General features: G+C 39.9%; 2 protein-coding genes across 6 annotated transcripts in view; one reads left to right on the forward strand and one right to left on the reverse strand.

Moving 5' to 3' along the window:
- Positions 1-13,920, forward strand: part of LOC116843026 (synaptotagmin-7) — a 198,189-nt gene that overhangs the window by 51,875 nt on the left and 132,394 nt on the right. The gene's annotated exons all lie outside the window — the stretch shown is intronic.
- The window catches only part of LOC116843024 (vanin-like protein 1), a 154,226-nt gene that overhangs the window by 49,048 nt on the left and 91,258 nt on the right, over positions 1-13,920 (reverse strand). The window lies entirely within an intron of this gene.

Genomic DNA, 13,920 nt, shown 5'->3' on the forward strand with positions numbered 1-13,920 from the left:
CCTGAAAAATAATGATCATAAAAAAAGTATTACAACATAATTAATTAGAATAATTATAAGAGATTACAAAACCTTAGAGTGTCTCGACGGCAGAACGACGTCGTGTGTAAACATTACTCTTTAGCAGCTTTTATTATGCATACAGAGCATCTCATTTTTGGCAAACCTTTTAAGCAACACGCCGTATAAGCAGAGTATAAACGGAGAAGTTAGCGATTTGCTGCATTATGTAGAAGTTCGTGGGCCACATGCGGTCTAACGTGCGGTGGTCGTGGCGCGAACACTGCGTAATGCGATAACGGAACGTCGTGATTTCCGGTCGAAAGTCGGACGATGATAGCGGAGTACTGCCGCCATCGCAAATATAATTGCTTTCAGGTTATCGCGCAGTGACGACTGAATCGAGGCACCTATGGAGGCACCGTCTGTTCGCTCGCAATTTATCGGCGTACGTCGGCCTCCGTCGGCGTTCACTTTCAGAATTACGCATTATTCAAGCAGCCGACGGGGCGACATGTAAAATTTACTGGACGAATAGGTCTATAAAATATTCCTTTTCCGCTCGGACATTACCCGACATAAACTTTTTCCCTTCTGGGTCAAGGTCCTTTCCCCAGCCAGCTCGTCACATTTGTGTAGGGATCGACTAACCCGTATAAAGCAAAATGGTTGAATGGAAAAATGCTGTAGGCAGGGATAGGTGATAGAAATAGCGCGTTTCGCGGATAAAATTACCTAGTTTCGAGTGAAGTGTAAAATGGACAGAGTAAGGTAAAGGTCTGGACGTTAATAACACTAGCACCTAATTTTGGACATTCTTATTTTGTTTTGATATTAAAATACGAATATTTTAAATTTAAATGTAGAATATATGTATATGTTCAATATATATGTATATATACTCTATATTGAAAGTTTAAATATTCGTGTTTAAAGACAATAAGAATGTCTAGAGTTATCAGTGTTATTAGCGTCCATACATTGATACTTTCATCTTATATGAGGAGTGAGAAATAGAGAGACAGATAGAAAATATATGTATGTGTGCGCAGACGTCAAAAAGAGATATGAATTATCCCGATTGTTTAATCGAGGTTGTGAATAAATAAGCTAATTGAGATGAGTGAACAATCGGACTATAAGGAACTCGTTTTAGTAAGTAACGACGGTATCAGGAATCAGCGATAATTAAATGTTACTGCTTGAAGTTTCGACAAGAAAATCCCGAGACGGCTGGTGAATGTCGCAATAAAAAGAAGTTGTTCCTTGCCCGAAGGCTTAGGTCGCGTCGTTTCGCCAAGTAGGGATCATGAGCTTGGCCTGTCGTTGCTATTCCAACGGCCTCTCCTCATAATTTCTCGTAAGGTACGCAGGTACCACGACTGCGTCTAGCGTAGATCGGCATCAGCGAAGCCCAACGGCACAATTTCTTCGCGGGTATAAACCTCCGTGGCTTACGTTCCCTGTGCGCGGGCACCAATCAATGTTTCGGCTTCGCGGGCTTGACAAATCACCATTAAGAAGAATGGATCACGACGAATTCGGGAACCCACGAGCGAACAACGCGCGAGAAATCGGCAATATTTTCGTTAGATTGTCGGCCTATGGATTTTCTCCTTAGAGTTATAGAGGATAGGTACAAAGATATAGAGAAACGTGTAGATTTTTCATCTGGTCCTCGCGAAAAATCCGAGGAATCGAAGGGTGAAGAAATCAAGCTTTTTAAAGCTGCGGATTGAACAGGAATTATACGGATACTTCGGCTAATGCAAGGTGCTACATTATGGGGCTTTAAGAAATCAGACGAACGAACTGTGTAATTTGTTATTCTTCTTTTGTCTCATTCGGTCACGGTGGAACGAACGAATTGCACGCTAAGGTACGCTAAGCTTCAATAAAGCCTCAGTATTTATTGCCACGCCAAAAGATCTTTAGATCTTTTAATTGTTCGTGTCTGAATATGCGTATACATAAGGACTAATCTGTCATTATGACAGTTTGACGTGATATATCATATGATATCGTACTGTATCGCGTATGTATGCATCACATATTATATTCTGACATGATGGGAACGATTGGGAAGACTAGTGAGTTTTAGCTCAGTAAATGTTAAAGTTTCACGGAAGCTTAGTGCAGTTGTTTTGCGAACCTGCTACTTTCCCGTTCTGCAACCGAATTAATTAAGCCGATTATGTGTTTAGTCATAAAGTTCATTTTCGAGCTTCATTAAACAGTAAAGGACAGCCCGGTCCTAGAGTTTGCGCACTCATAGGTACGCACGAATCATTTATCGTTGTAATTACATTAAATCGGGGGATAATACGGAAATCCACATAGAGTATTTATGTAGTAATAACTAGGTTATCGCTACCGGCATATTTATTGTGTAATATATTATGCGGCATGGCGCTACGTAAATAATTTGCTTTACCGCTGATGCTTGCCGAACAGCTCGCTAATTAATTTCGCGATCAATAAACGAGGTGTTCCAAACGCAAAATAAGGATTTTTGCTTTATAGTACCAGTAATTTATTCTCAAACAACACAGCGCAGATTTTAACGAAATTTTCGTCGAAAATTATTATTCGCCGTTTCTCACTCATCAGACATTTTTTGACGGTTCATTAGCGATAGTCGCATTCGCGTTCGAGACAGATCATAATATCTTTATAATATTAAATTATCACGGTAAAATTTGTTCAAATGCTACATATAAAAGAGGTAACGCGTTACATACGTTTTAATACATCTTTGACAAGAAATTCTGCAATTTGAATTTTTAACATTTATTCGACGCTACAAGAGAGTACACTATTAATTTTTGAATATTTTTTTAAATAACTTCAAACTTCAAGTTATCAAAATATCAAAATATACAATCTCTATGCGCAGTGACAACTAATATTTATTTAAAAATAGTAAAATTTATTAAAAATGCACAGTATTTGAAGAAAGACAGGTTATTTTAATAGTTTTTAAAAATTGCGATACACTTATGGAGACCAGTTTCGATTAACGCGATGGTTAATTGTTTCGTTAAAACACGATGCACATAAAATGTGATCACGCCAACAGTGTGTTTATGTTCAATTTTTAGTGTATCAGACTGTTCTGAAACTATCATACCGTACTTTAATTGCGCGGTCTGAAACCTGCAAGGTCACCACAGTTTGCTAGTTTCAAGCAGATAAAGTTGGTCAATGTTTTTGGGTAGATTACATGACCTCTCTTGACTCACAGTGATCTGTTATCTATTACTGACATTCGCGGCATAGTTGATATTGATGTCTTGCTGATTTTTATTTTCCGTTTTTTTTACGTGCGGAATACTGAAAAATACTAACGAATAATTCTCATTGTTACACACTACGATTAATGGTAACAAAGAAATTAGTTACATCGATCGATATTATCATATTGAGAATAAGAGGGCTCGAAACTGTATATTTTCTCTTATAAACTTTAGAAATGAAAAGTGACGTTTATCCTCAAGAGCACGAGGTATTGTCATTACTCGAGAGCATTTCAGTACGATAATCACACTACAAACTCGGGTTATTGTTTCGACTAAATCGCTCCTTATATGTTTCTCACCGTTTCAAGTCGCGCCATTTAACAGGTTTAAACGTATTAAATGATAATTTACGCGTCTTACATGGCAAATGATGTGATTTAAAAGTACAAAAATCGTGTAAGAAGAGCTCCTGTTAAATTGACATACTTATGTGTTTAAAAATAACACAAGTATCTTATGTTAGCTAGGTTATCAAAGTGTACGTGTGTGCAATGCGGGTATCATAATCAAAAAGTTCATTAGTGATGTCAGGGAAATGGATCCGGCCGAATTCGGAATAAGAGGCTCACGGAGCATTCATCGGACGTGGACCGAAGAACGGGTTCAAACGAGATACTAATACACACGAAGGATCTTCCGTCGGTTTACGCGGCTCAAAGGGAAGCTCGTCTCTTCCGGATCCCATGCTCGGGATCCGTATCCTTTATCGGGGAGAGAAAACATCTCACTTGCCGTTACAGATACTTTAAAATTACCACGGCACAAAGTACCGAACACGATATCTTTTTTTTTTATCTCTCTCTCCCTTGGCGAAGCTTAAGCTCCCTTCATTAAAATCTCAGCACTTCCGATTGATCGTACTTTCCCTGGACTGTGTACATTTATTCTCAGGATGATGGAGCTGCGCTTGACCCAATTTTGACTCTTTTCACTTGAGCAGTTCGTCAATTATGAATACCATTTCTCTAGGTAGTTCTCTCCTCCTCCTCTTCTTCTCCCTCCTCTTCGCTCTTCTAAGTTGCGCTTGAAATTTCAGTCACAGTTGCTCTTCAGCCAACGCCCTGTGATCGTTATTTACAGGGCGAGTAACGTTTGACATGAGAACAATTTTTAGATATGCGATGGTTTAATTAAAAGAGAGACAGTTGGATTTATGGTCGATCGATCATCGCGTTTCTTTCACAAATCGCGTGGTCGACGTAAAATATCTGCTATTAAGGTAAAACCAATGCCCGGACACTAATAACGCTGGCATCTAATTCTTATTGTTCTGGTCTTTAAATACGAAAATATTTGAGCTTTCAAAATATCTACAAAATGTCTGTCTATATATTCCTTATTAACTTATAAATCCTTTGATCAATCTGGCCCAAATCTTGCGTAATTACTCTCTAGGACTTTGTACTCTCTAGGACTCTAGGAAAATATAAGCTACCATGTGTGTGAAACTTGGACACTTCCTCCCTGTAATTTCATCTCTTTGACACTTTATGATAACTTAAGTTTAGACTTAAGACTTAAGTAAAGATGTTCTAGATGTGAGGAGCCCGGAGAGTGCCAGGAAGTTTAAGATAATAGAATATAATATATAATATGTATATGTGTATATATATATATGTGTTAAATGTAACATATATTCTACGTTAAAAGTTAAAATATCCGTATTTAAAAGTACTTAATAGCATAAGTACTTTTGCCTCAGTTCCCATTGTGATAATATTTATTTAAAAATAGTAAAATTTATTAAAAATGCACAGTATTTGAAGAAAGACAGGTTATTTTAATAGTTTTTAAAAATTGCGATACACTTATGGAGACCAGTTTTGATTACGCGATGGTTAATTGTTTCGTTAAAACACGATGCATATAAAATATGTAATCACGCCAACAGTGTGTTTATGTTCAATTTTCAGTGTATCAGACTGTTCTGAAACTATCATACCGTACTTTAATTGCATGGTCTGAAACTTGCAAGGTCACTACAGTTTGCTAAATAGCTCTGCGAAGTGTAGCTTATATCAAATCGAATTAATTTGATGAGGAAAAGATCTTGGCTCGAGAATAATTTATTTTTGCACTGTGAGCCGGATCGATATCATTCTTCGCTGACCGTTTTTCTATCGAGCTGTTTCCGCAGATACGAAATAAGTGTGATAAATTTTTGAAGTATTAAACAGATATCACCTCTCCCTCTCCATCAGGGAATTGGGCGAATTTCCTTCGCGGAAGACTCCACGCTTTCCACATCCGATTTTCGAGTGGGTGTTCGGTTATTAGTTACGTCACACTCGCGTCGTCGATGTGAAATATATGTGGCTTCTAAAAATATATTTCCTCCGAGGGATTATTGTCTCCCGCCGGCAAAAGCAATCGGACTTTCCGTAATAATCTCGAGTATTTTCTGGCGCGTCGAGCATGCATTTTTATATTCCGGGATAGGATAGGCTTCGCCAGTTTTCCCAATATATTAGGTTCACGAGACTCATGACTCTCTGTGGGATTTCACCGTGACGTGTGCACTCCGTTACGTGCGTAACGTTGTCACGAGTCCCGCAGAGCCTCTGAATTCGGAAAATAGGATACGTTTGATCAATGATATCGGATTTCTCTACGTATTATCCATTACAATCGCTCCTATATACATATGTATACGCGTTCTCGAGCTCACAATGCACAGGGCGTGTCATCCTTTAATTGTACAGCCGCTTTAAGCGACACCGGCTGCGCCGTAAAATGTGCACGATTTTTGGCTAGGTCGTTGTCGAGCGTTGCTGCACGACGCGATTAATCCGTACGTGAGTAACATAGCGAGGTAGCGTCGTTATTCCGCATATTTACGACTTCTGCGGTAAAAACGGCTAGTGTCAGATCATATGTGCACGTATACGCGTTTGATTTCTTCTCGAAACGTCCAGTGACTTCGCGCGTGCTTCATCATATTATATTATTATGGCGAATCAACGGGGCTGGCGGATTTCGTTCTGGAATTGACGAAGGGGAACGGAGTTTATCTTTTCTCCGCGCAAACTTCGAAAGCAATAAATACTCGGCGCGAAACGAGTTTGCCGATAATGCGCGCGTTACGAGATCTTCGCGCACCTCGCATCCGGCGGAGAGCGATACGGTCATCAATCGATTTGTCCATCGATCAGTAGCCGACGGAACGGTGCACGGGATTCCCGGTTTTTTAGTGACGTGTCAATCTCCGTTCGCGCAACAGACGGGGTTGAATGCTGTCGGCTGCGTGACAGATAATCTTAATAGCTTAGTCTTACCTCCCGAACGCTGTTTTCTTTCGTTTCGCCTCTTGAAGGCAAAAAGGCTCGAACGAAGGCAAGGCGCTCTCGAGATGAGAGTGTCGAGAAATGTCTCGTTCTCTTTTTATGAGATCGCGTGGATTTGAACGAAGAATATACGTTTCTTTTTCTCACCAAACGCGTGTCAGTTTGATGATATACGTAAATGACAAAGGAAGCACAGAGAATTGTAATGAGACAAACACTGCAGAACGTGGTAGACCGCATTATGGTAGTATATTTTAACGCGCGACAAATGTGTTTTTCGTTTCGTTGGCTCAGAAAAAGATTCTGTGGTACGAGTGTGAGCGAGATGTAGCTGGCAGACACTTCGTGCAACTTCGGATGCACGAGGCGAAAAATAATAGAGGCGAATTTCTCTTAGCGCGATTTATGAAAGGTGATTTGTCTTAGGCGAGGGGAGAGGGAGTAAGTTTTACGGGCAATTAAGAACATTCCACTGTTGCCGATCGTGACTGCGCGCGGGGTAACTGCAATAATTTCGCTGAAGTGGCAAGGCAGACGATTCAGATTGGAAGTTCCGAGAACTTTTAATTCGAATACTCTCGTGCACCTTCCTCTTCTTTCTCTGAGATGAGAAGAAAAAAAGGAAACGAGATTGATAGCTTGTCATAAAGAGAAAGAAGGTGTAGTCAAGAATAATTTAAGAACTTGCACGACATTGAATACTGAACTGACTACTCCACGCTGTACGTCTCTCTCTCTCTCTCTCTCTCTCTCTCTCTCTCTCTCTCTCTCTCTCTCTCTTATGCAGTCATAAATTAAGAACGCGGAATCCGCTTTGAAGGCAGCAATGAGTAAAACAAGAATTGCAAATTAATAAGTATTACTTTTGCAGTTTCGTCGTGAGAGTAAGTAAGCCCTGTAATTATGCGAATTGTCAAGAATTAAACGCACAGTGATGATGATGTCAACGGGTCGACCTCGCGGCATAGTTTGTCCTGACATTCTCGTTTGCCGCGGATTCAGAATCCTGAGAGTCTGAAGAGAAATTAACGAATGCAAGTGAGATCGGAAATTCGCTTCGCTCGCGAAGCGCCGGGAAATCTAAAATTCGAAGTGGCTGCTCGCTTAATTTTCGGAACGTCGCTTCCCTGCGTCATGCCGCCGTCGCATTTGCGACGCGACAAAATGCCACGTATAATGCGTAATGCATAATTCTGCGGACGCGTATTCGCGTTTCAGGGAGAATTTACCGTAAACGCCGCAACGTGTAGCATTAAGTAAGCTTAATTTTCCCCAGGTCGGGACGTACAAAAAATCCGTGCATTATTGTCGTTTTTACCCCTTGCCACTTATATGCATCGGGAAGTCACGACTGCGCTGATGCGGGAGAACGCATCGTAGGTCGATAATCTCGTCGGCAGGGCGAGTTATCTACCAATTCGTATTATCGTGATTAATTTTACACACGGTTATTCGTAATTATTGCGTTCCATTATTACGTGAATTATATGGTTTTCCAATCGCGTGACGCAAAAAGGAGAAAAAAATAACTGAAATTATCGTCGGTAAACTTTCCTCGTTGAAGATGAGCTGAAAGGATATGCTTCCTTTTGGTCTTGCAAGATGGCAGTATGTGCCTATGTAGCGTAGAGATATTTATATATGTCGAGAAAGAGACAGGCAGGATCGATGTCTTCATTTCTTTGGCCCTCAATTGTGAAGAATTTTGTTTCAGAATTGTTTCGGAATTTCGAAGTATTTCGAGAAGACCATGCGCCATATTTCGAACGCGTCGATAAACCGATATTTTAGTGACTAAAATGAAAACTGAAGAGTTTGAGGAATGCTTAGATGCTTTGAGGAATGCTGTAATGTTTACAGATTCAAAGCTTTTATGATTGCAAGCTAGAGAAGCGGGCGATGGCTTTGTTTCTTTTCTCTTTAAAATTCACTCAATGTTCTTTTCACTGAAATGCTGTACCTATAACTGGTAGCTCAGTTATAAGTATAGAACTGTGATCACAATAAAATCTGGAAGTTATAAGGACAGAACTATAATCACAGTAAAATCGCTGAAAGAATCAATTGATAGTAGCGACTGTTTCTATTATTGATGTAGTTTGCGAGCACAGACAATATCATTGCACGCAGTTGCATGAGAGCCGGCAATTTCATCACCTGAAACGCAGCAAGTTGGATCTGATGCAACGTGTGATGCATTTGTGTGTGTGTGTGTGTGTGTGTGTGTGTGTGTGTAGCGTACAGATTTTGCAATGAGATCTTTCTTCCATTGGTCAAAATCGGCGAAATATAGGACGAAGTAGTAAAGTGGAAGTATTCTCATAAAAAATCAGCCAACATTCGCTGATCGTCGGTAAATGCTCGCTTTTACTGATTTAATCATATTATAATGATAATAAATAATATTTTTACTAATTCACTTTAAGAGAGTCCCAAAGTATGGATTTAAGTCTTTGCTCTCTCAAGAAAATTTGACATAAAATACGCAAAAGAATGATAAACTCTCCAACTAGCACGAAACATTACAAATAAAATAACATGAAAAAGGACTTTAATGTTTTTTTTTATTGTTGAGGTCACATATAATATAATAAAGTCCCTGTGGACTCGTAGCCCCGAGGCATTGGAACGGCGAACGAGTTGTTTATTATGTATGACGAACGCGCTGCATCTGTTCGAATCGATCTGTTCAAACTGATTTCTCCATTCCCCGTAATTTTTTTTGTTGGATTGAATTTAAAATTGCAATAAAGCGATCGTTTCCAATGGCGTTTTTGAAATATTCTGCGTGCGCACGACAATTCAATCTCTTCCACCGAAAAGGAAGCAGTGAAGTGCGCGACATTTCATGTGCCGCGCTGAAATGATCATAGCAATAATCTGGAGTATTAAATGTTTTTTTTTATATCAGACATACACCTCCAGAAACTTTTAATTAACGTAGTAAAAATCGCGGGAGATCGAGTTTCTTTTATTCAATGGAAATCAATTCCTCTTCTCTTCACCATCCCGCGTTTTCTTCTTTTTCTCCTACCTTGAATCGTGCATAAGATGGAAAACTATTTTTCCAAGTTCTAGATGCCGACTCCCGATCTGACCTGTCGCTCAATCATCCTTTTCATCCAACTAATAATCGGCCTGAGATCTTTTTCACTTTTTGAAATAGCTATGTGTAAAATTTGGAGCGCAACTTGTTCGCTCTCGTCATCGTCGCACCTATCGATCCTTGTCCTCGAAAAAGCTTTTGCGAGTCGGCTTTTTATAACACACATACACATACAGTAGTGTTTACTAAATAATTTCTCGCTCACCATTTTCGCCGAGAATCTAATTACAGATTCGCGGTAGAGTTCGTTTGCAAATTATAATCGGGTAGGTGCGAAATATAGCCGTGTATAATACGCGATCTATGTGCGAAATCAGTGACACGCATTAGGTTATTGATGGCGCCTCGGTTACACCCGACAGCGTGCGAACATTTACGCTATTGTTCAGTGAAATCAAGCGGCATCATCTGTCATTGAATGCGTGTCATGCGTAAGTACGTTCAAATTTGATGGATCGCATGACGACGTCGCACCTAGGATCACCGCGCGCGGTGTGAAAGTTTCATACAGCACGGATGAAGCACGTGCGATAACTACTCTGCCTCTTTCTTCATCGTAATCACGTTTCGCAATCCTCATCTGTAATTGTAGCGGCGCGTCCGCCAGAGAAGTTTCGCCCGTTCGAATTCAATTCCGCTGTTAAATTGCCCGTCTTTCTTTTCGTGGCAGCGGATATCTCAGATACGCTCATTTCGTTTCTCGCGTTAACACTCGCCCTGTTCTGCCGAATTCTGCTGGACAATCGCAACTGAGAGCACATGGTGAAATTTGATCGGGTAGGATTATCGGTTCACCACGCACCATAAAAAGTTGTCGCTTTGATCGCGTTCGCAACGTGACTTCCCATAGAACATCACACGGAGAAAATACTAAAGATCTCACTTAATATGGTTGCCATAACAAAATATTAATGTTAGTTTTCGCTCATGCATACAAGATGATTGTAGTAACCACAGAATTCTGGAAGTGATACCCTCTTTACTATCTATTCATACGCGTTTGAGCAATATTCTTAATGCCGTATAGTGCAACCAGACTCTACGGATCTCTCAACCATAGTATTTGTTCTGCAGACCACAGAAAGACAGCAATATTCCTTTGGTTGAGACAACTAAGGCCGGTATTCATAGTTAGATCTTATATTTAAGACCGTCTTAAGTTCACTTTCAAACTCTGTAGCTAATGAAACGATCCGTACGGCATTTGAAGATGAACTTAAAACGGTCTTAAATATAAGAACTGACTGTGAATACCGGCCTATGTATACATATACTAACTGAACATTATATACTAAGAACTACAATCGTGAAAACTGTATAGATAAGTATATAATAATAACCATTATTTCACTTGATATCTAATAATATCTGATAGATATGTCCATATCTATTTTATTTGAAATCAGATAAATTTTCAGATATATAATATCTGATCAGATATATCTGATCCATATCTGTTTCACTTTAAATCAGATAAATTTTCTCTTTGACCATATAGAATATGTGGATATAGTGACCATAATAATTTTTTCCGTGCACTGAGGTATACGCGATGGCGGTCGATATCAAGTGCGCGCGGCTCAAAGCGAGACGAATAATGCCATTAATGTTTATCATCGCACTCATGGCATTACATTGGATGGGATGCATGAGTGCGGTGGTTCGTCGACGTTTTAATCGGCAGGAATTACTAAAGTGTTAACGAGTCTAGTTACGCGTGACCTTTTGCGCGAGGTGCGCGAGTGGATCACTTTGCGCGGCATTAATTTATTTCAATGCTCGGCGTACAATTAATTCGCAGGTGGGATTTACTGTGGCCGACGTCGCGCTTGTCGAAATTATTAAACCGCACGGACTAAGAATTTAATAAAAGAGGCTCTCTTACGTATTATCGATAGTGAAATAAAATGGCAAATAAAATTAGCCTGTAGCGGTACAGAGTATGGGGAATTAAAGGCTGCTGGCTTGTGCCGGTGCAAAAACCGATATTGAGCTGAGAGCTAATTATATTTTAACAGTATAATCCGCAATCGTTCATCCAATTAGAGCGGAGAATCGGATTAGGAGGCGAGTTTTGGGGGAAGAAACGTAAAGAGTGAACTTTTAATATTTAGCTCGGATAGATTCTGTCCGCAAATTGTATGCATTAAACGATGTTCGCCATGTACGACGACGACGACGAGGATGTCGTTACTCGGGGGTGTAACGTCCAAGTTTCGCTCACGATTCTCGGTCACGCTATGTTCCTATCACATGTCCGACGGTAGTTCACTATTTCCTGTCGCTCGCGTCGTTATCGACGCGAGCGTCAATTGTGCTGCGGACGTTTAACTGCAAAACGACGAAATAGAGTGAAAAAATTTGAGCAACGTCAGGCAACGTGCGATGCAGGATTTAATACGTTCCTAATGAATCGGGCATACAGAATTCGAGAGGTCGATTTTCGTAAAAATCGTCTCTCGCGCAATTTCGATTTCAACAGATTTCCACTTGTGATTTTTGTTTAACTATTTCAGTCGATTTAATTCTACCGACGCTATGCGCGTTAAATGCCCATGAAAGTCTCCGCGGGAAGCATTAAAAATTGTATGCTAAATGCCCGCGAGTTATCTCAAGTGTCTTAATGGCGTTGTTGATTATTTTAAATGTCTCATTGGTATACTTAAAACTTATCTCAAGTGAAATATTTAGAGATATAAATTTAGAGATATAAATTTAGAGTCAGATTTGAGTTTTGTGAATCACGATATGTGCAACATTATATTTTCAATTGCGATTCAGCTGAAAGATTCGCGTCTAACTTTAAATTCAAATCTAAGTATTTTATCTGAAGCAAATTTTAAATAATGGCTATTAATACGGCTCTCAGGCTTGTATTATTAATAGTCGTTAATTGAAGTTTGTCTCACGTGATATACTCAGATTTTCACTCAGAACTAGATCCAAGTTTTTCAGTTAAATTATATGATACATGTGATATTATATCTGCAATCGCGATTTAACTGAAAAACTCTCATAATTCTACAGATCTGAGTATCTCACTTGAAACTTATCTCAGATAAGACGCTCGGATTTGAATTTAAAGTTAGATGGGAATGTTTCAACTAAATCACGATTACAAACACAATCGCGTGGTATTTATCAAGTGGTTCAAGTGAAAAGTTCAAATCTAACTCGTAACATCTGAGTGTGTCTCACATGTGAATGTTGAGTTTCAAGTAATGACCATACGGGCTTTGATCCTTCAGTAGGTACATGTGGTTTTGTCTTCGCTTTAGACGCGTAGTCTACCATTGTAGACCATAACGTTTCGGTTCCCGTGAGTGGAGTTTACTGTATTTGACTTTCGAAACAATTATATAAAGTATTATATATAGTATATATAATACTTTATATAATTTAAATATATAGTATTATATAAAGTATTATATATAAAGAAAGTAAAAATTCAGACTCTTCCAATACCAAAATGTAAAGATTCTTCTCGAAAATACGTACAATATAGACAATAGATTATGTATATATATAAAAAAATGTATCTCTGATTAGTGATATACAAAGCAACATTGATCTATATCTGTAGACCACGTATCTACTGGGATGTTAAGCATCTGAAACAGAATTTACAATGGTATCACGAACATAGCGTGAGATGGCTCATCACGCTACAAGCTTTCCACGAAGAAAGCTCAACATGAAATTTTCTTGTCAATCGAAGAGGAGGAGAAGTAACAGCCGCGCGCATTTAGAACTATTAATTCAATTACTCCTGATGCAATCGTCGGCAGTCGCAAACGTTTTGACATTCGGGGCTTCCCATTCGGCTTCAGGTCCATCCATTTCGATCTCGCAGTTGGTGTGCTCTGGTGATGCTCGTTAGCATACGGGATGTACGCGAAGGCGGTAATTGCGTAATTGGCTTTTCGGCGGTGCGCGCGAATGGTAGGACTGGGCGACGAGCGGGGGGATGAAATTCTCAGTGCGTGGGTCACGGGGTAATGCACGGGGCAACAACGTCTGTGATGGTGGCCTCCGAGAGCGCACGAACGTTTCCGGAGAACACCGAACCCGCCGTAGAGTTGGCCGCGATTCACTCACGGCATTCGGCGAGCGGAATCCACGGCAAACGGAGAACTGACGGTTGGACTGACGGAGACAGAGAGACAAAGAGAGAGAGAGAGAGAGAGAGAGAGAGAGAGAGAGAGAGAGAGAGAGGGAGAGAGAGAGAGAG

Source organism: Odontomachus brunneus, unplaced genomic scaffold (genome assembly GCF_010583005.1).
Source record: "Odontomachus brunneus isolate Ranch 3 - 2012 unplaced genomic scaffold, Obru_v1 Obru_scaffold_029, whole genome shotgun sequence".
In the NCBI taxonomy this organism is placed as follows: Eukaryota; Metazoa; Arthropoda; class Insecta; order Hymenoptera; family Formicidae; genus Odontomachus; species Odontomachus brunneus.